At 36.2% G+C, this 25760-nt stretch overlaps 1 non-coding gene across 1 annotated transcript; it reads right to left on the reverse strand.

The window, feature by feature from the left end:
* Positions 1–22267: 22267 nt before the first annotated feature.
* LOC135274944 (U6 spliceosomal RNA) lies at positions 22268–22371 on the reverse strand. Its single transcript, XR_010342687.1, has one exon. It is a non-coding gene; the product is annotated as a U6 spliceosomal RNA (small nuclear RNA).
* Positions 22372–25760: the final 3389 nt, after the last annotated feature.

Raw genomic sequence — 25760 nt, forward strand, 5'->3', positions numbered from 1 at the left:
GGGATTTCTTTTTATTTTCTTTTTGGATTTGTTCCACAGTTTCCTATATTACATGTCTTCATCTTTCTTGGTTTTCGCCTTTACTCTGAAGTACGTTTGCAAGTAATTTCATCAGAGAGGATTTGGTGAGGAGGGCTAGGTGGATAATGGTCCTTTTTCTTTGTTCCTGAAAATGTTTTGCTTGTCCTCACCTTTGATTGTTATTTGGCTGGGGATATACTTCCTGGTTCAAAATACTTTCCCCTCAGAGCACTGATGACATTGCTCCAGGGGCCTTTTGTCTTTATTCATCAATATATGTCTAAATATCAGTTCTTTTAAATTCATCCTGCTGAGCAAATATTCAGTGGCCTTTTCAGTTTGATAGCTTCTGTCTTCCTTCAGCTTTGAGACATTTTCTTCTTTGTTTCAAAAAAAGTAATTGACTTTCCTCTATTTTCTCTGTTTGCTTTCTGGAACCCCAACTGGCTGAGCATTGAACTTTGTAGATTGATACTTTATGACTCTTATCTTCTTTGTCATCTGTTTCATCTTTTTGTGTTTCCATTCCATGTCCTAAGACACTTTTTATTTCACCGCTTTTCTATAAATTTTTGATTTTTGCATTGGAAAAAAAAACTTTTAACACCTAGTTTTTATTGTGCTCTGTCACATTTTTATAGATTCATGTGTTTATTTATAAGGTTACAACATTATTTAAAAACTCAAAGAGTCAAGTTAGAATTTTTTTAAAAGTTTTTTCCTGTTCTTGCATGTCTACTGTATTCTCCTGGGTCAATTGCTCTTGCTTTTATGTTTATCTTTACCTTTAATGCCATTGGTGTTTCTCATATGTCTGGTAGTCCTTGCTTATCAGTTGTGGTTTTAGAATAAATGTTTAGATTGATTATTCCAAGTTGAGGGTATTGGTTTTCTTGACTGCTTGATAAGCACTTTCTTTCTCCAGGTTGCTCTGCCCTGAATTGAAGATTCTTTGTAAGCAGGAAAGGCTTAGTATGCAGGATTTGCATTGGGGGATTGAGGGGTGGCCAGGGTGGGCTGGGGAACCAGGGCTCTCTCTGGTAGCCTGTACTTTTTTCAGGCAACTCACTCAGTATCTTTAGGTGCCTGTGCTGGTTTTATCCTGCAAAGTGAATGCTGTGCTTCCTTTTATTCTGCATCAGAAGTCCTGGGGTGTGTTGAGTGTGTGTGGGTGGGGGAGGGGGGTCAGAAAGTGTAGGTTCTTTACTGAAGGACATTCATTGACACCCTGTCTTCACTGTCCTCTACTCTACCTGCTCACTCTGTGCCATGAACCTTCCCCAGTGTTCCCACTGAAGAATTAGGTGCTATCTTTGCTGTGGCCCCTTCTGCTGTCTCTGCTGCAGCCTCCCATACTCCATTTCACATGTCCACAGGATTCTATCTGCATTCTGTCCCTTGGTATTTGTTGATTCATCTCTCTTCTTTTTACTGTTAAGACCTCATTCCCCTTTGAATTTCTTTATTGTCTTTTTGTGGCAACCTGTGTCCTCAGCTCACTGTCTTCTAAAATTTATTTTTGGCAGTGTAATCCTTCATAAGTTTATTTTTTTTAATTCTTAATTTTTAAATAATTTCAAGCTTTTTTTGGATTCAGGGGTTACACGTGCAGGTTTGTTACCTGAGTATATTGCATGATGCTGAGGTTTGGGGTACAGATGATCCTGTCACCCAGGTACTGAGCACGGTACCTAACAGTTTTTCAACCCTGTCCCTTCCTTCCTCTCTCCTCTAGTAGTCCCCAGTGTCTATCGTTGCCATCTTTATGTCAACGAGTACCCAACAGTGAGCTCCCACTTATAAATGACAACATGTGGTATTTGGTTTTCTGTTCCTAATTTGCTTAGAATAATCACCTCCAGCTGCAACCATGTTGTTACAAAGGACATGATTTCATTCATTTTTATGGCTGCACAATATTCCATGGAGCTCACCATGTTGAACTGGAACTCCTTTCCCATCTTTGTGCTGTGGGATGCTGGCTCCCAGTTTGCTAAGTACTTTTAGCAAGTGCTAAAGGAAATGATTCTTGGCAAAGAGGAATGGTACTCTACAAGACTATAAGAAATTGTACCCTCTGTATCTCAGGATAAGCAGAAAAACTATGGCCTGAGGTGGTTTTGACTATATGTCCCAATATTAACAGACATTTGAGGCTACTTACATGCCAGGCACTGTTCTAAGTACTTTACATAAATTAATTCATTCAATCCTAACAATAACAGTAAAAAGAAAGTGCTGTAATTGTCCCCATTTTACAGATGAATAAAAAGATGATAAATGACTTGTCTAAAAGGTTAAATGACTCATAAGTAAAATAGCCAAGACTCAAATTGCATCTCCAGAGACTGAGCTTTTAGCCTTTCTGCCACATTGCCTCCCATAATTATGTCTTTAGAATATAAACTGTGGAAAGCCAAAATAGACAAATAGGACCTGATCAAACTCCACAGCTTCTGCATGGCAAAAGAAACAGTCATTAGAGTGAATCGGCAACCAACAGAATGGGAAAAAATTTTTGCAGTTTACCCATCTGACAAAGGACTGATATCCAGAATTTACAATGAACTAAAATAGATTTACGAGAAAAAAACAAACAAGCCCATTCAAAAGTGAGCAAAGGATATGAACAGACACTTTACAAAAGAAGACATACATGAGACCAACAAACATATGAAAAAATGCTCATCATCACTGGTCATTAGAGAAATGCAAATCAAAACTACATTGAGATACCATCTCACGCCAGTTAGAATGGCGATCATTAAAAAATCTGGAAACAACAGATGTTGGAGAAGATGTGGAGAAATAGGAACACTTTTACACTGTTGGTGGGAGTAAATTAGTTCAACCATTGTGGAAGACAGTGTGGCGATTCCTCAAGGATCTAGAAATAGAAATTCCATTTGACCCAGCAATCCCATTACTGGGTATATATCCAAAGGATTATAAATCGTTCTACTATAAGGACACATGCACAAGAATGTTCATTGCAGCACGTTTACAATAGCAAAGACCTGGAACCAACCTAAATGCCCATTGATGATAGACTGGACAGGGAAAATGTGACACATATACACCATGGAATATTATGCAGCCATCAAAAACGATGAGTTCGTGTCCTTTGTAGGGACATGGATGAGCCTGGAAACCATCATTCTCAGCAAACTGACACAAGAACAGAAAATCAAACACCGCATGTTCTCACTCATAGGCGGGTGTTGAACAATGAGAACACATGGACATGGGGAGGGGAGAACTACACACTGGGGTCTGTTGGGGGGAAATAGGGGAGGGGACAGTGAGGGGTGGGGAGTTGGGAGAGATATCATGGGGAGAAATGCCAGATATAGGTGAAGGGGAGGAAGGCAGCAAATCACACTGCCACGTGTGTACCTATGCAACAGTCTTGCATGTTCTTCACATGTACCCCAAAACCTAAAATACAATTTTAAAAAAAAGAATATAAACTGTGGATACACTAAAGATGGAGCATCAAATAATAGCTGATGGAATTTTTTAAAAAATAAAGAGATTTTAAGAAGAGTCAAAAATGAATATAATTTAGTGGTGATCAGAACAGCTGAATTATGAAATTCTGAATACGTAATTAAAAATATTTTCAATGGGACAAAAAAATGGGAAAGTTGGTAAAGAACCCAGCATATTTTTGCTACAAGTTGTCTGATAAGGCTAGAGGGCCTTGAGGTAAATTATAGATGAGAAAACATGTAACTAAGGAGAACATAAGGGAATAGAATGAAAATTTCAAGAGAGTTAAGGCCAAGGATTAGCTGAGGCTCACGAAAACCACTAGAGACAGCAGCAGCAATTTTTATAGCTATTTTCAGAACAATAGATAGATGAAAATTATAGGTCCAATGCTTGAGAATGATGGTATCACGTTAAAAGAAAACATTGTACTTCTGCTTTTCCTCTGTCTATACCAAGAATAATGATTGTTAAGCTGACATGGAAAGATTAATGCATTAAGATGTCTTTACAGCCATGATAAGAGAAGGTTAACAATAACTTAAATATTTTAGATGAATTCAAATCCCTAGGCCCAGACAAATCACATTTTAGGAATAAACAATCTCATTAGGATGAACATAAAACTGTCATATCCTTTTGAGAAATTTTGTAGAACAGAGGGAAAATTCAAAAGAATGGAGAAAGGTACATATGACCACAATTTTCAAAAGGAAGGATGTGATAGATTGCATTAACTGCTTAAAGTATTTGCTACTTTTTTCTGCAGGCACCTTTTAGTGGAGCCTCTTTGTACAGGAAGATTATACTTTCTACTCCATCAATGTCAGACTTGGCCATGTGTCTTGCTGCAGCCAATGGAATGTGAGGAGTGACATTCCAAGCAAGACCTACTTCCAAACAAAGCCCTTGAGAACCACTGTATTTCTGCCATCTCTCTTCTTCCTCTGCCACAAGACCAGTGACATATTCCACATAGGGGCCGCTTCTTCCGCCTGGGCTCTGGAATGAATGTGGCATCAATTAGAGCAGCAGCCAATGCACAATGGATACACATCACAATGAGAAATACATGTTTGTCATAAGCCACTGAGATTTTTAGGGTTGTTTAGTAACATAGCACATTGTAGCCTACTGTAACTCTTATAGGAGGTAAACAGTAGATTCTGAAAATTACTAACTAGTAATCCTAATGTTGATTTCTAGTAAATAAAAAGTAGTACATGTGTTTAATCAGAAAATCTGAGAGCTTATGGAAAAAATTTTTATTGTCAATATAGACTAAGCATAGGTCAAACTACCATTATTCCTTTCTCCTTTTTTTTTTTTTTGTTTTTGGTAACATTCTTAGAGGTCTGTGGAATGTTGTAGATGCAGTGAAGTATGTTTTAAATGATGTATTTAAAAAAAATGCTTCAAATTATCTTTTAATGTAAATTAATGTAGATTTACTATGATATTTATTGTGACCATTTGTATTATGTCCTGATGGGAACTGTAGAGATTTAAAATGTGATATGGATGAGACTCTAGGTAGGTGATTTCATAGCTGGATAAACAAGGTACTGGAAGGGAAACCTTTAGGAAATAATCCTTTTGTTTTAACCTGCCCAAAAATATGTTATCAATTATTTGAATGGCAACATTGATGTTATATTTATCAAGTTTACATATGATCCATTACACAAGATAGTCTTCGGAGAAGAGATTCAATGTGTTGATTGGCAATATTCAAAATGATTATGATCTCTAGAGAAGATACCAAAATCAATCTGATATAATTTGTAACTTGAGGTTGCATAACTTGAATAAATGTATAACATGAAGTTGTATTTTTAAATAACAGTGGGATTGGAAGATATAGATCTGCTTGTTGGAATTCAGGTAAAGCCAGATCATTGGATTGGTCCAAACATCAAAATAACATCAGCGTGATTGTTGCTTCTTTAAAAGTGAAAGTGATCTTTAGCTATATTAATAGATGTTTGCATCCAGATGAAGGATTATTGTGTATTAGTATTATGTCCAGTTCTGGGTACTACTTTTTAACAGAAATATTGATAAAACTCAAGGGTGTTGGCGTCAATTTATTGGATTAATTATTTTTTTAGGAAGAAAGAGGAAAAGTAGAGTTGAGCAGGTTGATCAAGCATGTCTAAACCTAAAGCAAAAGACACTGGCCCAAGAAGAGAAAAAGAGGGGCAGAGAATAAGAATTGCAGATGTGCTCATACCTAAAAGAAAGAGCATGCTAAACATTTATAGATTGAGATCTCCCTGGCTGCTTTAATACATCTGACTAGATTCTTGCTCTTTTAACCCTGATCCCTGATACTAAGTTATACATACATAGAAGAGACACACTAAGTAAATGCACATCAGGAAATTACTTTCTAAACCTGAATAATCATTGAAATCATTTGAGGAGCTTTTAAAAATGCAGATATTGAGACTCACCTTAGACCTACTGAACCATAATTTCTGGTGATGGACCCTGGGAATCTGCGTTTTTTTAAAAAACAGGTGATTTTAATGATTTAAGATTCTAATAATTTGTGAGCCACCGTATCTTATGACATGATGGGTGTTCAAGAGGCAGAGGTGAAATTAGAGAAGATTGGTATATCAGTGAAGGAAACACAACTAGGGCACTTGTTCTCAGATTTTGGTCTTCAAGGATGAGTACAATTCTAAAAGAAATAGAAGCTCATCAACATAGGATTGCTGATGTTTTATTATGACAAACAAACTAGCAAACTATCTTTTAACCTTATAGGTTTTTTTTTCTTTTTTTTTTTTTTTTGAGATGGAGTCTTACTCTGTCACCCAGGTTGGAGTGCAATGGCACAATCTCAGCTCACTGCGACCTCTGCCTCCCAGGTTCAAGCAATTATCCTGCTTCAGCCTCCCGAGTTGCTGGGATTACAGGTGTGTGCCACCACATCTGGCTAATTTTTTGTATTTTAGTAGAGACAAGATTTCACCATGTTGGCCAGGCTGGTCTCGAACTTCTGACCTTGTGATTTGCTTACCTTGGCCTCCCAAAGCACTGGGATTACAGGCATGAGCCACCGCAGCTGGTTCCTATAGTTTCACTTTTTAAAAAAAGAAATTAAATTTAAAAAGAGACTGGAGCAGGACATGACATAGAAAGTACAATCTTTTAGACTGAATAAACTTAGCCATATTCTTATTTTTCTCATTTCACCATGGACTGGTGACAATTTCTTCACATTGTGGCATCATTTGGCATTCAGCATTTGAGGACCACAGTGTAGGGTGCATGCCACTCCATTGCTGTGCAGGGCCAAGTGGCCCATAAACTGGTTTAGGAACCTAGTTCTGGCAGTGGTGGAGAGGAAAGCCTGGGAAAGAATGCATGGGTAGTGCAGTGAGATGCAGACATACCTTGGATGATAAAAGATTTGTGAGCAATTGTGGAAACCAGCTGTTTAGCTGTAGAGGAAAAGACTTGTAGGGAACCTGAAAGCTATATTAAGACATGAAAGGCTTTCACACATAATATTCCTTGTTATTCCAGAGGGCAGACCTAGACCCATTCTAAGAAGTTGCTGGCAGACCCATTTCGGTTTAATATAAACAAAAGCTTTTGACAATCAGACTTTTCCAATAAAGGTTAACAAACTAGATAGAGATGTGATTACCCTCCTCTGGAAGAGCCCAACACACTTCTGAGTCACAATTCATTAGAAATGTGGATGAAGGAATTCTTGACTGAGTTGGAGGTTGGAATAAAATCACTGTTTCCTAACCCTGGCAAGGCTTATTTAGACTTTGGAAGCCTTTTAAACAAATACTGATTCCTGAACCTCAACTTAGATCTGCAGGAGCAGAATCTCCATGGACAGGGCTCAGGAATCTGTATGTCCAATGAGTCTTAGGAAATTCTGTTAAATTGTCTGCAGCCTTGGAAAACAAACAAAGGGAACTGCAAAATCTTGAAGTATCTGTAATGACAGATTCTACAAAATTCGTAAAGAGATAGAAACTTGTTATGGCATCAATATTTGAATATCTACTCAATATAGCATTTTATTATTGGTTACTTAAAAGTTATATTTGAAACAACCAGTTACTGCACATAACACAAACTGAAAGCATTTGATTGTTGTAGAGCAAAGTTTACTTTGAGCTTGATAGAGGACTTAGCCCCATATGATGAAAAGGAGTCATGACCTAATTATGAAATATGGATGTGCAAATTGCCAAACAGATGACATGTTCATGCCAAAATTTTTTATTTACAAAATCAGTAACTCATTCTTTCCAGTCTCAAATCACATATTGTTTAATATGGCATTATATATAGATTTCTTCCTATGAAAGATAATTTTTATTGGGTCCTTTGTTATTTTGAAATAATTTTTCATTTTCATGTATTTTCATTCTGTTACATTCAGTAGTTAGAGTGACTTTCCTAGTAATTGAATTAATAGGGCAGAATGGAAGCATAGCCCAGTATTCCTCCGATAGACTAGTTTTCAGAGTCGGCAGTTTTGAACTGCAGTTATCTCCGTTAAGTTTCTATCCAAACTCTGTGTAGATTGTCTGAAAGGTTTTCAACCATTAATGGAAGGCTGGGATCTGAATTACGGGAATAAGAAACTAGACAGAAGCCATCAATCAATTGAATATCTAGATCATTGCTTAACATTTTTGAATTTCTAACTACAGAGAAAAATTTTCCTAATACCCTTTCAGCCATTTAATCCTTTTGAAGTATATTCTCATAAACACATTTTTCTTTTCTTCTTTTTGCATCTGGGTTCTGTTTGCTTATTATTTATTTACTTATTCAACAGTTACCTAATGGGAGCTTACTTTATGCCAGGCACAAAATACTAAGTGCTGAGTAAATAAGATCCCTGATTTCATGTATGTTCTAATAAGGGGAAAATGATACTAAACTTGCAAATAATACATAAGAATTTTAGTTAGTGACAGATACTTATTAGGGGAGTCTTTTTTAGATGGGATAGTTTGAAAAAGGTAGTAATATTGAGCCAGGACTTGAGCACTGTGACCAGTTGTGAGGAAGAAAATAGCTGGTGTAAAGGCCCTGAGGCAGGAACCAGCTGGTGATTGAAAGGCCAGTGTAGCACTGTTACAATAAAAAAGTGGAGATACAAGATGAGGTCAAAAAGAAGGCAAGGGTCAGATAATGCAGGGTCCTACAGGTCATGGTAGAAATTTGAATTTCTTCTAAGTGTGATATGTTCTAATCAGGGAGTGATATACCTTTTTATCTTATGAAAATAACTCAGGCTCTGTGTAGAGAAGGGAGCACGATCAGGTAAGAGTGGAATGCAGAAGAGCAGCGGGCAGGATGTTGCATTAGTTCAGTCTAGGGATGATGATGACTGCTTGTTAGAGTAATGCTTTTGACTGAAAGAATGAGATGAAAGTCATGAATATGCCTCTTTTAACAGACATTCTCAAGAAGGCCACAAATATGACTTTTACAAAATGATTCTTGAACTGGTATTTTTTGGCCTTTATGTGCACATGTTCAGCACTTTGATTAGTTTCACTTCTCCCTGCTGTTAGGCCACTGCCTCCTTCAGCTGAGAATCACAGGGTTAGGTACTAGGTCAGGGCAACTTGGTCTATATCAGGCTAAAGTCATCTGTCCCGGTTCAAATCCAGAGACCCACCCTTGCTTGTTTCTGCCATTCCCTTCTTTTTTTTCCACAGCCTTCTCTTTCCCAGTTTCTCCTGCTTAATTTTCTGTCCTGAGTGGAACACAGGCTCCCAACTTCTCCCCTACTCAGCTGTCTGCTCTGAAAAACACCCAGATGCCAGTTTTCATGCTGCTTTTCCAAGGGGTTTATTTTTGTTCATAGAGGAATACAGAGATGAATACAAATTTTAAAAAATGTAGAAGACTCCTCAAGTTATTTCACCTGATGAAGGCAAAGTGGGGAAGTCAACTCTCCTTTTCATTAAACCTTAAGTAGAGCTGCAAGGGGTTGGACAGATTTTTAATACCTCTTTTTAAAAAGTGAAGTCATGGCCGGGTGCGGTGACTCAAGCCTGTAATCCCAGCACTTTGGGAGGCCGAGGCGGGCAGATCACGAGGTCAAGAGATCGAGACCATCCTGGCCAACATGGTGAAACCCCGTCTCTACTAAAAATACAAAAATTAGCTGGGCATGGTGGCATGCACCTGTAGTCCCAGCTACTTGGGAGGCTGAGGCGGGAGAATTGCTTGAACCCGGGAGGCGGAGGTTGCAGTGAGCCGAGATTGTGCCACTGCACTCCAGCCTGGCACCTGGCAAACTCTGTCTCAAAAAAATAAAAACAAAAGCGAAGTCATATGTTGACATGACTGTTGACAAGAATATAATAAAACCTAACATTTACTGAGCCATTGCTATGTGCCAAGCACTGTTGTAGATGTCTTCAAACTGAGGCATGTCCTATCGCTATCCCCTTCACAGATGAGAAAACAGAGGCACAGGGACATTAAGTAATTGGCTCCAGGTGAGGTGCCAACCTAGACAGTTTTTGATGTGTATGTGACAGAGTACAGTGGCAGGATCACAGCTCACTGCAGCCTCAACCTTCTGGACTCAAATGATCCTCCCACCTCAGCCTCTCAAGTAGCTGGGACCACAAGTGTGCACCACCACACTTGGCTAATTTTTGTAATTTTTTCTAGAGATGGGGGTCTTACTATATTTCCCAGGCTGGTGTCGAACTCCTGAGCTCGAGCTTGCCACCTGCCTTGGCCTCCCAAAGTGTTGTGATTATAGGCGTGAATCACCACACTGGCCCAACCTAGAATTTAGACAGGTTTTTTCCCTTCTCTAGGCAATGCTATCTTTCCAGGTGAGAGGACTTGGCAATCTGTAGAGAAGGCAGCCTTTGCAGAGGTGAGCTGTGGGACTGATCACATGTCCTGCCTCCTGGGGTCTCCTCCTTTCTCTATCCCCTCCATGCTCAATCTAGTTTTACCTCTGGACCTCATTTTCAGCTACACTTTGCTTTGGTGTACGTCTCACTTAGGCTGTTATTAATCAGTATCTCTATAAGTAAATAGTTGCAAAAATTAAAAGAAATATACCCCTTCCCTTTGCCCCTCTCTTTGTTAGTGAATTTCTAACTTGGGCAGTCTCATACATATTTGCTTTAATAGCTGCCATCTGCTTCTCCGTGAATACTTACATTGTTTCTGAAGTGGAGACCAGGAAAGCAGCGCTCTCTAAGCTGCAGGGAGACAAAGCTTTCCTCCACGTGGCTCACCTCCTCCTTGCATGCTGGGCACATTCATTTATCAGCCTGTCCTTCTCACAGGTATCCTCGTAGTCACAGCAGGCTCCAGGAGATTACTTGTCTCGCTACTGAATTTTCTTTATATGATTTTTTCTAAGTATGTATGAAATTATAGTCCTGAACTTTCCTTTTTCATACACAAACTAATCATTATGAAGCCCAATAATGATCCCTGAGGGAAAAACCACATAGAGCAAAAGAGCTCAGACGTGGAGTGAGGGTGTTTAACAAGACATCGTTCCCGGACCTGTGGATACAATTCTCTCTGGGGGTCAGTAAACTACATTTTTATGACTTGAATTTGTTTTTCAGGATATTACATCATAGTTTCCCCAAAGCACAATTGTGTGCTGTAATATCCATTTTGCATGTTCCATATCATTCTTAGACTTAAAATTTTAAGCTTTGAGCATCATGTCTTACTGGTCTGATGACTTAAACACAGAAGAGGTGAAGGTTTAGAGAAAAACCAGACGTACTCCATGAGCCAAAGGGACTGGTTTTCTGTAATCTCTTTGATAAAAACCCTTTGGCATTTTATTCTCATGGGTTATGTGACTCTAGTGTGGTCAACTTGGTTATTTTTTCTTGAGTATGATAAAGGAGTGTGCAGGAGAGATTCTCTTTAAATTTGAGATATAAGTATGATTTCTCTCTCACTAGATAGAAGATGGATGTACCTCATCATTTCGAGAAAGAAAGACTTCGGTGTTTGTTAAGTTAAAGCAGTCCTGTTCTTGGGCCAAGAATAAGGAAAAAGAACAAAGGACTGGAAACATTTGCTTCTCAAAAAAGGATGGCAAATCTTACTTTCTATCTTCTAATAAAAATCTGTTCTTCAAAAAGATTCAAGTACTACTTCACACTAACGTGAAAGTGACTAAGCACAACTTAAAACATGATTTCTTCCAAAGGAAGTTGTAGTTTTACATAGACCAAATCTTTAGGTGAAGGGGCAGAATCTCCTAATCCTTGATGTATCTATATTTTTGATCTGTTTGCTTCTTTAATACATAATGAATTTTGTTCCAGAAAAAAAATATAAGGCCACATATTATACAATCAGAAAATAAATTAAAAATAAGTAATTGAGAACATTAGGATGACTTTAAGTATTGGGAGTTTTGGTTTTCAGAAAAAAGGGTAAATAACTGTATTTTGCTGTTGTTAGCAAACTCTTATTTTACTTTGAAATCTTAGCGGAGCAGGGATGGGATGGGGTCACTAACTCCACCTACATAGCAGACCAACCTTTCAACACATGTTACATAATTTTATGGTGAAAAAATATGTTTCTGTCTCAGCTTCTTTGGGCATTTAGTACGGTTTACCATTCCAGCTTTAGTTCTTTGGTAGTCTTGTCTTTGGCTATTTATTAACCTCGCTTATAAAGCACAACTTAATCAGTGTAGGAAGGTACAAAGTTCAGTTACTGTTACTATTGTTCCTAATTATGGTAATAAATAAGGCCACTGTATGACTTCAAATGCCTTCTAAAACATAATATTTGTATATAAAACAGTTAGCCTGGGGGCACTAGCTCTGAACAGCAGCTTTCTATGAGGTAACCCTGCAGTAACAGGACAAAGCTGCCCATGTTAATGGAATGTTTGCATACCTGCACTCCAAATTGTCCATGTGCTTCTCCCCCATCCTCCACCTTCTCCTTTCTCTGTTATTATCCTTAGAAGGACAGAATGTCAAAGGTGATGAAATATTATCCCAGGGGAATCCAGAAGGAAGAAAGCAGTAGGATGATTTTGAAATTCATCAAAGATGGCAATTCCTCAGAATCCAGAATTCAAACTGAACACAGGGGGAAGACAGTTTTTCCCCATTTGGAGTAGTGGAAAAGTTACCCTAGAACACTAGAGTAAGTTTTTAGGTACTATATCTGCCAACCAGAAAGAGATTGTGTCCCTTATTTGCCTTCTCAGAATCTAGAATAGTACCTGGAACATCGTATGTGTTCAATAAACAGACAGTCAGTGTAATGGGAGCTCTAAGGTACTTTTTAGATACAGGATAACCTTCAATTTCTACCTATTGATTGAAAACAAGCTCCTGCTCCTTATTATACTGTGTCGATCAAGGGTGCTCAGCTCTGGAATCTAATTGCATTCAAAACATATCTTCATCACTTACTAGCTATATAATATGGTGAAATTGCTTAGTTCCTCTGTGGCTTAGTTTCCTCAACTGTAAAGGCGTTGTTAGAAGTAAATGACTTATTAAATGCTTAGCACTAGACACCCTCAGCCTGATAAATGTTGGTCAGAAGCCAAAGTATGTTAGCCCCAGCTTGGGAAAACCTTAAGTCTGACCTACTATAAAACCATAAAGGAAGGTTCTTTTTGGCTAGAAATAATAGGAACTTAAAGGAGTTAAATGCAGATTCACATCTACTTGTGGCTTTTCAAGTCAGGTAATAATGAAAAGAGCATTGAAAAGGACTGCTTTCCAGAGGAAAGTAGGCAGATATCCAAAGTATTTTTGAGTCAGGAATACTGGTGAATTAGTCTCTTCAAAGAGATTTTTGGAATTATCTGCAATAAAATGAATTATTTTCCTAATATAATAAAAATAAAAATAATTTTTAAAGTCTTAAATATGAGATTTGACTTTGAAGTTATTTTTGTTTAACAAACATGCCATTCACTCAACTATTTAGCAACTATATGCTAAGTGTTGTGTTTGCTGCTAGTGCAGGAAAATGAAAAAGGAGTAGAGCCTGTTTCTAATAAGTTTAGAGAATAAATATTTAGCTAAATAGTACCCTCCAAAATAGTTATCCTGGGATCCTGCACATTAATTCCAATATTGCTGCTGTTGCTCGACCCTTTCAAACGACTCTTGGGCAGTGCCTTCAGAATCAATGCAGGAGCCACACAGGAACAGCAGTGGCCACTTTACTTTTTGAAAAGACCAATATTCAGTGGATATTAAAAACTCATATTCTCCTTTATTGGTTGGTAAATGTCACAGCTCAGAAACTCCAAAGTGTCCATTCATCCCCACTGCTACAGTTTCCCCTATGGGACCACCTAGAACATTTCAAATACCTCATAATCCAGCTGCTGTAGAGTTAATATGTGGATCTGGGTTAAGGTCCTCTAGGTCCCTGCTCCAATCGCACCAGTTCTGACTGCTCTGTGTTCTGCCTTAGCTATTGTTGAGTATGTTGAATATTACCCCTAATATAAAGTGTCACAGTACATCCTCCAATCTACTGTTATGTCTACTTTTTTCTCCCTGGTGCCCCCAGGGCTCCATCTCCTAGGTTGCTTTTAATTATTGAGGAGACAAATCCAACTTTAAGGGGCAAAGTTTGGTAATCTTTAAAGATATTTGTTTAGAATAAAATGAAACAGCCTAAAGACAGCTCTGAAAGAGAGGTCCTAAAATTGTTCTGAGCAAAGGGATATGTCACTGAAGCTAGTCTGAGGTCTCCCAAGGTTACTGTTCAGAGGGGATGACATTCATTTCGTATGTAAATGCTGGTGCTTTTATGAATACAACCAATGATATCAGGCCAATTACTTTATCTTGCATATTAGACGAATGTCTAATTTTAGAAGAGTTGTATTTTGAAGTCACAAAATCTTCACTTAGAAGCATTCTTAAAACCGAATACATTTTTTTCCAGCTAATATGATATTGTTAACATGTAAGTATGATAGGCATATTTATCCCAGTAGTATTTTGGAATTCCTAATACCCAGATATAAAAACAAAGTAACTGAATATTTTTTCCAGTGACATTATGATTCGGAATTATTCAACGTTTTTAAAATATGACACAATTATGGAGGAAAGAGTTTTTCTCATGGGGAATATAAATTCAGAAGAGAGTTGTAATAGATTTTGCTTGTTTTTAATAGGAGGACTTGCATGAGAGGATTTATTCATTTTTCCTTTGTTACAAGACAAAAACAAAAATACAAATTAGCAAAAAAAAAACAAAAATAACTTTCTGAAGTCAAAATTATTGATTGATGGGACACAGTTTTTAAAAAGAGTGAATATCTGGTATTTGTGCAAAAGACAGCATTGACTGTAGGTCCCATTGACTAGAAAGTTGATAAATGGTGCTTAACCAAAACTTTTACTCATTCAGCTGCTAAATCAGTGGTATGAAAATCAGATCTTTTTCCATAATGATAGTGAATTCTGTAGATTGCATTAATTCCTCCTATAATATTGACTATTGAACTGAGATGTATTTGTTGAATGAATGAGTGCATAGTTGATCATGATTAAGAATTAAATATCTTTTTGAATACTTTCTTAGGATTTCATTTCTTTTAAAGATAATAATTTTTATTGATTTTTCTTGCAAAAATAATTACAAGTTCATAGAAAATTTCTACAACTGCGATAAGCAAAAAGATTACTCACAGTTCCAACCATCCTGTAAATAACTACCTTAGCATCTTTGTGTGTGTCTTGACATCTATTTTCTGCTTTTTTAGGTGTAGGTGTATGTGCTACCATGTTTGATTTACACAAAAAAATCACATTATGCACAACCTTTTCTTTTACATAATATATTGTGATCATCTTTCCACATATGCCCTTAAATAGTCTTCTATAGCATTATGTTTAGCAACTGCATTATTTCACCAGTCTTCTGTTATTGGGCATTTAGGTTGCTTTTAATTTTTTCACTATTATGGTGTAGAGACTTTTAGCTATTCCAAGAATTGTTTTGCTATTTTATAGAATTATTTCCTTGGACAGCTTAGTTAAGTCTATGGCTTCCTTCTCAGAATAATGGGTAAGAACACATTATTTCATAAAAAAAACAAGGTTACAAAGGACACAAATTATATTGAAAGGGTTACCAAAATTTTTTAAAATTTGTGTTATATGTGTTTATTTGCCAACATTCAATCTAGTGACACATCTAATTTTAACTAGTGATGAGCATAAATGAATTTTGATATACCTGAAATAATTAAAATATAAAAGTAGCTGCTGTTCTATTTATTTCACTGTAATTTACTTCTTACATTAATAATAGAAGAAAATGCTAAATTTCATTGAGAGGTTAATTAAAGATATGCAATATTTTTCCTGTCTAAACTCATGGATTACTTGATTTTATCCACAAACTCTCATAGCCACATACCTCAGATTAAGGACCTCTGTGAATACATCAGATGAACTTGGAAGCATTTGATAATAATAATAAGGGAGAAGTACCTATGTTCCCCAAAAATCTACAACATAGACTTTAAAAAGATGGTCCTAAACTTGGTGAAAGTGATGGAGATTGTGAAGCATAATCGGTAACACAAATAGACCAGGCTGATGAGTAATGGTGGAAAAAACCTAGGAGGAGTTGTGGGAAGCTAATTATGAGTAGGGTTTCGAAGGAATGGAACAGCAGAGAAAAACCCTGCTATTTCAGACTTCTAATGAAAAGACATTGTGTTATTGAAAAGGGGAGAATGATCTTTTCTCTTAACTTAGTAAAACCCAAATGTCCCAGTCTCAACAACCAATGACTGTCATATATTATCTTGTTTCCTCTTAATACCCAAGTGATATGAACTCCAGTCGCACAGACCAGCCTGATTGCAGGAAACTGGCCTGTTCCCTCATAGGTTCCATCAACTTTCCAGCACCAAGTGTGTGCTGTTTTGAGTGTATGCAGGATAGAGCCGCTGTTTCATTTAGGCATCCTATGAAGCTACTGCACAGCTATCTCTGTTGTAAAGACCTTTGTGAGGTCATTACATTGATGTACAAAGATGATTTTACCATTTCTATGACTCTTGGGTAAGGAGGACAGAGGTTCTCTTTGTACACTTAGCTACTTTATCCAAAGTGAAAACGAGGTCCTCTCCTAATTCCACACAGTAGAAACCAGGCTACGCGTTCCCACAAAACTTTATGGAACATGAGGTGTGGGCAGGGGTAATGTTGGGAAGTACCACACAGAATAGCTGACATCCAGGACATCCTCTAGCCATGTCCCAGGGTTGCTAAAGGGACTGCTCACTCTCTAGCTTAGTCTGGGAGCGTTTAAATCCTCCCAGGAGGCCCACAGAAAGGAGTGTTATCCTTCTCCAGTGAAAGTCCCCCTGCCCCTGCCCCCAGAATCGCTCTATTTTCAGTTCAGGCTTCTCCTAGGATTGACAGTGGGAATACCATATAGGGAAGACTCCAGCTGCACCTACAGAGGTTGGCCTGTGATCTTCAGGGCTACACATAATTTACTTCAGAATTTATTAGTCCAGCATCTATGTATTCTGGATTATTTAGTTCTAAATAACATCATGAGTATGAATTCCAAAGTTCAGCCTGTTTTTTTCCACTTCCTTTCTAGTATGTAGTAAAGTTTATATCTGCATATCCCTTTTATAGTCTAAATTCAAGTCTTCTCAAACAACTGATGTGACAAGGACAAATACGCCATCTCTTTTGTTCATTTTCTAATTCAATGATTTGTTTTTTCACTCTTGAGTTTTAAGAGTTCTTTATACATTCTAGATACTAGCCCTTTGTTAGATATGATTTGCAAGTATTTTCTCCCAGAGTGTAGCTTGTCTTTTCAGCCTCTTTATGGCCTTTTGCAGAGCAAACATTTTCATTTCGATCAAGCCCAGTTTATCAAGATTTCCTTTTATGAATTTTGTCTCTAGTGTCAAGTCTAAGAACTCTTTTTTTTTGAACTTTTATTTCAGTTTCAGGGTACATGTGCAGGTTTCTTCTATAGATAAATTGTGTGTTGAGGGGGTGGTGTACATATGATTTCATCACTTAGGTAATTAGCGTGGTACCTGATAGGCTGTTTTTTGATCCTCACCTTTCTTCTACCCTGCACAAGTAAGCCTCTGTGTCTCTCATTTTCTTCTTTATGTCCATGTTTACTGAATGTTTAGCTCCCATTTATAAGTGAGAACATTTGGTGTTTGGTTTTCTGTTATGTGTTAGTTCATTTAGGAAAATGGACGCCTGCTCCATACATGTTGCTACAAAGGACATGATCTCATTCCTTTTTTATGGCTGTGTAGTATTCTATGGTATATATGTACCACATTTTCTTTATCCAGTCTACCACTGATAGACATTTAGGTTGATCACATGTCTTTGCTATTGTGAATAGTACTTTGATGAACATATAGGCACATATGTCTTTATAGTAGAAAGATTTATATTCCTTTGGGCATGTACCCAATAATGAGATTGCTGGGCCAAATGGCAGTTCTATTTTAAGTACTTTGAAAATCACCAAACTACTTGAAATTAATGGCTGAACTAACTTACATTCCCACCAACAGTGTATAAGTGCTCCCTCTTCTCTGCAGCCTCACCAGCATCTGCTATATTTTTTAACATTTTAATAGCCATTCTGAATGGTGTGAGATAGTATCTTATGTGGTTTTAAATTGCATTTCTCTAACAATTAGAGATGTTGAGAATTTTTTCAATGCTTTGTGGCTGTGTATATATTTTCTTTTGAAAAGCGTCTGTTTATGTTTTTGCCCACTTTTTAATGGTGTTGTTTTAGATTGTTAAGTATCTTATGGATTATAGATAGTAGACTTTGTCAGAAGCATAGTGTGCAAATATTTTTTCCTGTTGTATGGGTTGTCTATTTACTCTGTGGATAGTTTCTTTTGCTGTTCAGAAGCTCTTTAGTTTAATTAGGTCCCCCTTGTCAATTTTTGTTTTTCTTACAATTGATTTTGGCATCTTCATCATAAAATCTCTGCCAAGGCCTATGTCTAGAATGGTATTTACTAGGTTTTCTTCTAGGATGTTTATAATTTTCAGTTTTATATTTGTCTTTAATCTTTCTTGAGTTGATTTTTGTATATTGTATAAGAAAGGGGTCCAGTTTCAATCTTCTGTGTATGGCTAGCCAGTTATCCCAGCACAGTTTATTGAATGGAGCATCCTTTCCTCATTGTTAATTTCTGTCAGTTGTGTCAAAGATCAGATGGTTGTAGGTGTATGGCTTTATTCCTGGGCTCTCTATTTTGGTCCTTTGCTTTATGTGTTTAATTTTGTGCCAGTACCATGCTACTTTAGTTACTGTACTCTTGTGGTACAGTTTGAAGACATAATGTGATGCCTTCAACTAGTTCTTTTTGCTTAGGATTGTCCTGGCTATTTGGGCTCTGCATATTGGTTCTATATGAAGCTTAAAATAGTTTTTTCTAATTCTGTGAAAAAGGTCACAGAATTAGAAAAATTGGCAGTTTGGTAGGAATAGAATTGAATCTGTACATTGCTGTGGGCAGTATGGCCATTTTAGCAATATTGATTCTTCCTATCCATGAGCATGGAATATTTTTCTATTTATTTGTGTCATCTCTGACTTCTTTGAGCAGTGTTTTATAGTTCCTCTTGTAGAGATCTTTCATCTCCCTGGTGAACTGCATTTCCTAGGTATTGTATTTTTTTGTGGCTATTGTGAATAGGATGGCATTCTTGATTTAGCACTCAGCTTGGACATTATTACTGAATTGAAATGCTACTGATTTTTGTACATTGATTTTGTATCTTGAAACTTTGCTGAAGTTGTTCTTCAGGTTTAGGAGCTTTTGGGCAGAGACTGTGGGATTTTCTCAGTATAGAATCATGTAATTTGCAAACAAAGATAGTTTGACTTCCTCTCTTTTTATTTGGATACCTTTTATTTCTTTCTCTTGCCTAAGTCTGGCTAGGGTTTCCTGTACTGTGATGAATAGAGTGGTGAGAGATGGCATCCTTGTCTTGTTCTAGTTCTCAAGGGGAATACTTTCAGCTTTTTCCCATTCAGTAGGATGTTAGCTGTGAGTTTGTCATAAATAGCCCTTATTTTTTTAAAATATGTTTCTTCAATGCCTGGTTTGTTGAGAGTTTTTAACATGAAGGGATGCTGAATTTTATTGACTGCCTTTTCTGTATCTATTGAAATCATGTGGTTTTTGTTTTTGGTTCTGTTTATGTGATGAATCACATTAGTTCGCATATGTCGAACCAACCTTGCATTCCAGGGATAAAGCCTACTTGATGGCAGTGGGTTAGTTTTTTGATGTACTACTGAATTTGGTTTGCTAGTATTTAGTTGAGGATTTTTGCTTCTGTGTTCATCATGTATATTGGCCTAAAGTTTAAGTTGTCGTTGTGTCTCTGCCAGGTTTCAGTATCAGAATAATGCTGGCTTCATAGAAGAATGAGTTGAGGAGGAGTCCCTCCTTTTCAGTTTTTTGGAAGAGTTTAAATAGAAATGGTATCAGCTCTTCTTTATGTGTCTGGTAGCATTCAGTGTGAATCCATTTGGTTCTGGGATTTCTCTGGTTGTTAGGCTTTTTATTAGGGATTCAATTTTGGAACTCATTATTGGTCTGTTCAGGGTTTGAATTTCTTCCTGGTTCAGTTTGGGAAGTTGTATATTTTCATGAATTTATCCATTTCTTGCAGGTTTTCTAGTTTGTGTGCATACATGTGTTCATAATAGTCTCTGATTTTTTCTTTCTTTTTTTTTTTTTTTTTGCATTTCTGTGGGGTCAGCAGTAATGTCCCCTTTGTCATTTCTGATTGTGTTTACTTGGATCTTCTCTCTTTTTTTTCTTTGTTAGTCCAGCTAGCAATCTATCTTATTTGTTCTTTCAAATAACTACCTTAGGGTGGTGTTGATCTTTTGTCTGATTTTCTGCATCTTAATTTCTCTCAGTTCAGTTCTCATTTTGGTTGTTTCTTGTCTTCTGTTAGTTTTGAGATTGGTTTGCTCTTGTTTTTCTAGTTCCTCAAGGTGTGATGTTAGGTTGTTAATATGAGATATTTCTAACTTTTTAATGTAGGTATTTCATGCTACTGCTTTAGCTGAGTCCTAGAGATTCTGGTATGCTATATCTTTGTTCTCATTAATTTTAAAGAATGTCTTGATTTTTGCTCTAATTTCATTGTTTATCCAGAAATCATTCCAGAGAAGATTGTTTAATTTCCATGTAATTATATGGTTTTGAGTAATCTTCTTGGTACTGTTTTTCATTTTATTGCACTGTGGTCTGAATGTGGTTGGTATGATTTTTGTTTTTTGTGGGGTTTTTTTGAATTTGCTAAAAATTATTTTATGGCTGATTATATGGTCAATTTTAGAGTATGTGCCATGTGCAGATGAGAAGAATGTATGTTCTGCTATTTTAGGGTAGAGAGTTCTATAGATATAGGGTATGTTTATTTGGTTACATGTTGGGTTCAGGTCCTGAATATCTTTGTTACTTTTCTGCCTTAATGATTTGTTTATTACTGTTGCTGAGATGTTGATATCTCACATTATTATTGTATTGTTATCTATGTCTCTTCACAGATCTCTAAGAACTTGTTTTATGAATCTAGGTGCTCCTGTGTCGGGTGCATATCTATTTAGAGTAGTTAGGCCTTCCTGTTGAATTGAACCTCTTACCATTATGTAATTTTCTTGTCTCTTTTGATTATTGTTGGTTTAAAGTCTGTTTTGTCTGAAATTAGAATAGGAACCCCTCCTTTCTTTTTCTGTTTTCCATTTTCTTGGTAGATTTTTTTTTCCATCCCTTTACTTTAAGCTTACAGTGTCATTGTATGTGAGATGGGTCTTTTGAAGACAGGATACAGTTAGGTCTTACTTCTGTATTCAGCTTGCCACTCTGTGCTTTTTAATTGCAGTATTTAGTACATTTACATTCAAGATTAATATTGATATGTGCAAATTTGATCCTGTCATCGTGTTGTTAGCAGGTTATTATGCAGACTTGATTGTGTAGTTGCTTTATAGTGTCAATGGTCTATGTACTTGTGTGTTTTTGTGGTGGCTAGTAACAGTCTTTTATTTCCATATTTAGCACTTCCTTAAAGACTGCTTGTAAGGTAGACCTGGTGGTAATTATTAGACCTAACAGATATCTCCTTTAGCATTTGCTTGTCTGAAAAAAATATTTATATTAAAAGCTTAGTTTGGCTGGATATGAAATTTTTTATTGGAGTTTCTTTTCTTTAAGAATATTGAATATAACACCCCCTGCCAAACTCTTCTGGCTTGTAGGATTTCTGCTGAAAAGTCCGCTGTTAGCCTGTCAAGTTTCTCTTTGTAGGTGACTTTCCCCTTCTCTCTGTCTTCCTTTATATTTTTCCTTTTATGTCAATCTTGGAAAATCTGATGACTATATGTCTTGCAGGTGGTCTTATTGTACAGTATCTCACAGGCATTTTCTACCTTTCCTGAATTTGAATGTTGGCCTCTCTAGTGAGGTTGGGGAAATTTTCATGGATGATATACTCAAATATGTTTACAAGTTGCTTGTTCTCTCTCTCTCTCTCAGGGATGCCAATGAGTCACAGATTTGGTCTATTTATGTAATTCCATAATTCTGGGAGGGTTTTTTCATTAAGATATTGTTTTTCCTTTATGTTTGTCTGATTGAGTCAGTTCAGAGAACCAGTCTTCAAACTCTGAGAGTCATTCCTCAGCTGGGTCTATTTTGAAAATTATGGAGCACTTCATGAATATGTGTGTCATCCTTGTTCAGGGGCCATGCTAATCTCTGTATCATTCCAATTTTAGTATATGTGCTGCCAAAGAGAGCACAAATCTAAGAACTCTTTGCCTAGACCTCAATTCCAAAATTTTTATCCTATTTTTTCTAACATAGAATGCAAAATAGTTTTGCAAATTACACTTAAGTCTGCAATACATTTTGGGTTAATTTTTATGTGTAATAAAATGTGAAGTTCATATTTATTCATTTTCCTATGCATGTCCAATTGCTCCAGCACCATATATTGAAAAGGCTGTTCCTCCTCCATTGAATTGCTTTTGCACCTTCGTCAAAAGTCAGTTAGGCATATTTGTTTGGCTCTGTTTCCGGATTTTCTATTCAGTTCCGCTGATATATGTGTCTGTCCTTCTACCAGTATTATACAATTTTGATTACTATAGCTACATACTAAGTCTTAAAATTAGATTGATTTCTCTCACTTTATTAAAAAACTTTAAAGCTATTTTTCTCCTTTTTTCACATAAATGTTAGAAAGAAAGATTTTGCCCCTATCTACAAAAATTCTGCCTGGGACTTTGAAAGGAATTGGTTTAAGCCTATATATCTATTTAGGGAAAATTAACATCTTTAATATGTTGAGTCTACCAGTCTTAAACACAGCCTGTGTCTCTAGTTATTTAGATATTTTTTTTATTTCCTTCATCAGCATTTTGTAACTTTCAGCATATAAATACTGTTTATGTTTTGTTGAATTTACGCTAAAATATTTCATTTTTTGAGTTATTGTAAGTTGTATCGTATTTTTAATTTTAGTGTTTATGCGTTCATTGCTAGTATAATGAAATAGAATCAATTTTTATATGTTCATTTTCTATCCTATGACCTTGTTGAACTCACTTAGTAGTTTTAGGAGATTGCTTGTAGATTCCTTAGGAATTTCTGTGTAGACAATTATACATACAAATAGAATTAGTCTTATTTCTTTCTTTCTAATCAATGTAATTTTTTTTCCTTTTCTTACTTTATTGTACTAAATAGAACTTCCAGTACTATAAGTGGAGAGTGATAAGAGGAGATGTCTTTGTCTTCTTTCTGACCTTTGAGGCAAAGCATTAAATATTTCATCATTAAGTGTAATAGTAGCTTTATCCAGTTGGGGAAATTCATTATTGTTTCTAGTTTTCTGAGAGTTTTTAGTATGAATGGGTATTGAATTTTTTCAAGTGCTCATTCTCAAGTGGAATGATCATGTCACATTTTTCTTTAGTCTGTTAAATGGTGGATTCACTGATTGATTTTCAAATATTGAACTAACCTTGCATCCCTGAAATAAGCTCACTTAGTCATGGAATATACTCAATTTATCTGAAATATTACTGAATTCTATTTGCTAATTTTTCTTAAGAACTTTTACATGTATTTCATGAGTGATATTGGCCTATGATCTTTTTTGTACTATCTCCCTATAATTTTGATAACAGGGTGATAATATCTTCATAAAATGAATTAGGAGTGTTATATTTTCCAGAGGAAACTGTGTAAAATTGGTGTTAATTCTTCTGTAAACATTGGGAAGAATTCTCCAGTGAAGCTATCTGGGCCTGATAATTTATTTTGGGGGAACTTTTGAATTATGAATTCAATTTTCTTGATACTTATTGGACTACACAAATGATCTATTTCATTCTGAATTTGTTGTCGTACTTTGTGATTTTCAAGGAGTTGGTCCATTTCATCAAAATTTTTAGAGTTTTACTTGTAGAATTGCTCACAGTATTCCCATATTATCTTTTTAATATCTGTAGGATCTGTCATGGTATTCCTTGTTTTATTCTTAGTTTTGTTAATTTGTGAATTTTCTTTTTCTTTTACTTTCTCAGTCTTGCTAGAGGTTTGTCAATGTAATTGATCTTCTCAAAGAATTAGGTTTTAGTTTTATTGATTTTTTTGAATTATTTTTCTGGCTTCACATTCATCAATTTCTGCTTTATTTTCTTCCTTTTATTTATTTTGTGTTCACTGTTTTCTTCTTTTTCTAGGTTCTTGAGATAGGAGTTTAGGTTATTTATTTCAGACTTTTTCTCTGTTCTAATATAAGCATTTAATGCTTAAATTTCCCTCTAAACACTGGTTTAGCTGTGTCCCACAAATTTTTATATGCTATACTTCCATTTTCATCCAGTTCTTTTGAGACTTCCTCTGATCCATGGATTATTTAGAAATGCATTGTTTATCATTCTGTTGTTGATTTCTAGTTTACTTCCATTGTAGTCAGAGAATCCAGTTTGTATGGTTTCAGTCCTTTAAATTTGTTGAGGTTTGTTTTATGGCCCAGGATATGATCTATCTCAGTATAGGTTCCATGGGTCCTTGAGAAGGATGTGTATTCTGCTGTTTGTCTGGTGGAGTGTTCCATAAATGTCAATTAGATTCTATTTTTAGATAATGTTAAGTTTTCTATATTCTTGCTGATTTTCTGCCTAGTTATTATGTCAATTGTTGAAAAAGGGCTGTTGATGCTTCCAACTATAATTGTAGATTTGTCTATTTCTCTTTTCAGTTTCACCGGTTTTTGTTTCAGATATTTCATAATTCTATTGTTTTTTGTACACACATCTAGGACTTCTGTGTTCTCCTGGTAGATTCACCCTTCTAACATTATGTAGGGCCAGGCTCAGGCAATGATCGATGCCTGTAATCCCTGTGCTTTTGGAGGCCAAGGTAGGAGGACTGCTTGAGGCCAGGAGTTTGAGATCAGCCTGGGAAACATAGTAATATTCCATTTCTACAAAAAATAAAATAGCTGGGCATGGTGGTGCACACCTGTAGTCCTAGCTACTCTGACAGCTGAGGCGGGAAGATTGCCCCAGCCTAGGAGTTGAAGGCTACAGTGAGCTATGATCATGCCACTGCACTCCAGCCTGAGTGACAGTTACATGCTGTCTCTAAAATAATAATAATGATAATAAATTTTAAAAACATTGTGTAATGTCACTCTGTCTCTGGTAAATTTCTCTGCTTATAAGTCTATTTTATCTGATACAAATATGACTATTCTCACTTTCTTTTGATTAATGTTTATATGTCTTTTTCTATCCATTTAATTTGTTATATTTATTTCAAATGTTTAAAGTAAGTTTCTTGTATACAGCAGGTAATTGAGTTATATTTTTAATATTTTCTGCTAATCTCTGTCTTTAAATTGGTGTATGTAGACACACTTTTATCCACATAATTTACTTCTTTAAAATTCAATAATTTACTAATACATATATAATATACAAAATTTTAAAGATACCACAGAGTATCTTTATCAAAAATACTGGACTGAGCCTGGTGGTTTATTCCTGTAATCCCAGCACTTTGGGAGGCAGAAGCAGAAGGATCATCTTGAGGCCAGGAGTTTGAGACCAGCCTGGGCAATGTAGTGAGACCCTGTATCTCCAAAAAGAATTATATACATTTGTAAGCTGAGTGT

This window comes from Aotus nancymaae, unplaced genomic scaffold (assembly GCF_030222135.1).
Source record: "Aotus nancymaae isolate 86718 unplaced genomic scaffold, 86718_ANA_hifiasm-v0.15.2.pri h1tg000014l, whole genome shotgun sequence".
Classification (NCBI taxonomy): Eukaryota; Metazoa; Chordata; class Mammalia; order Primates; family Aotidae; genus Aotus; species Aotus nancymaae.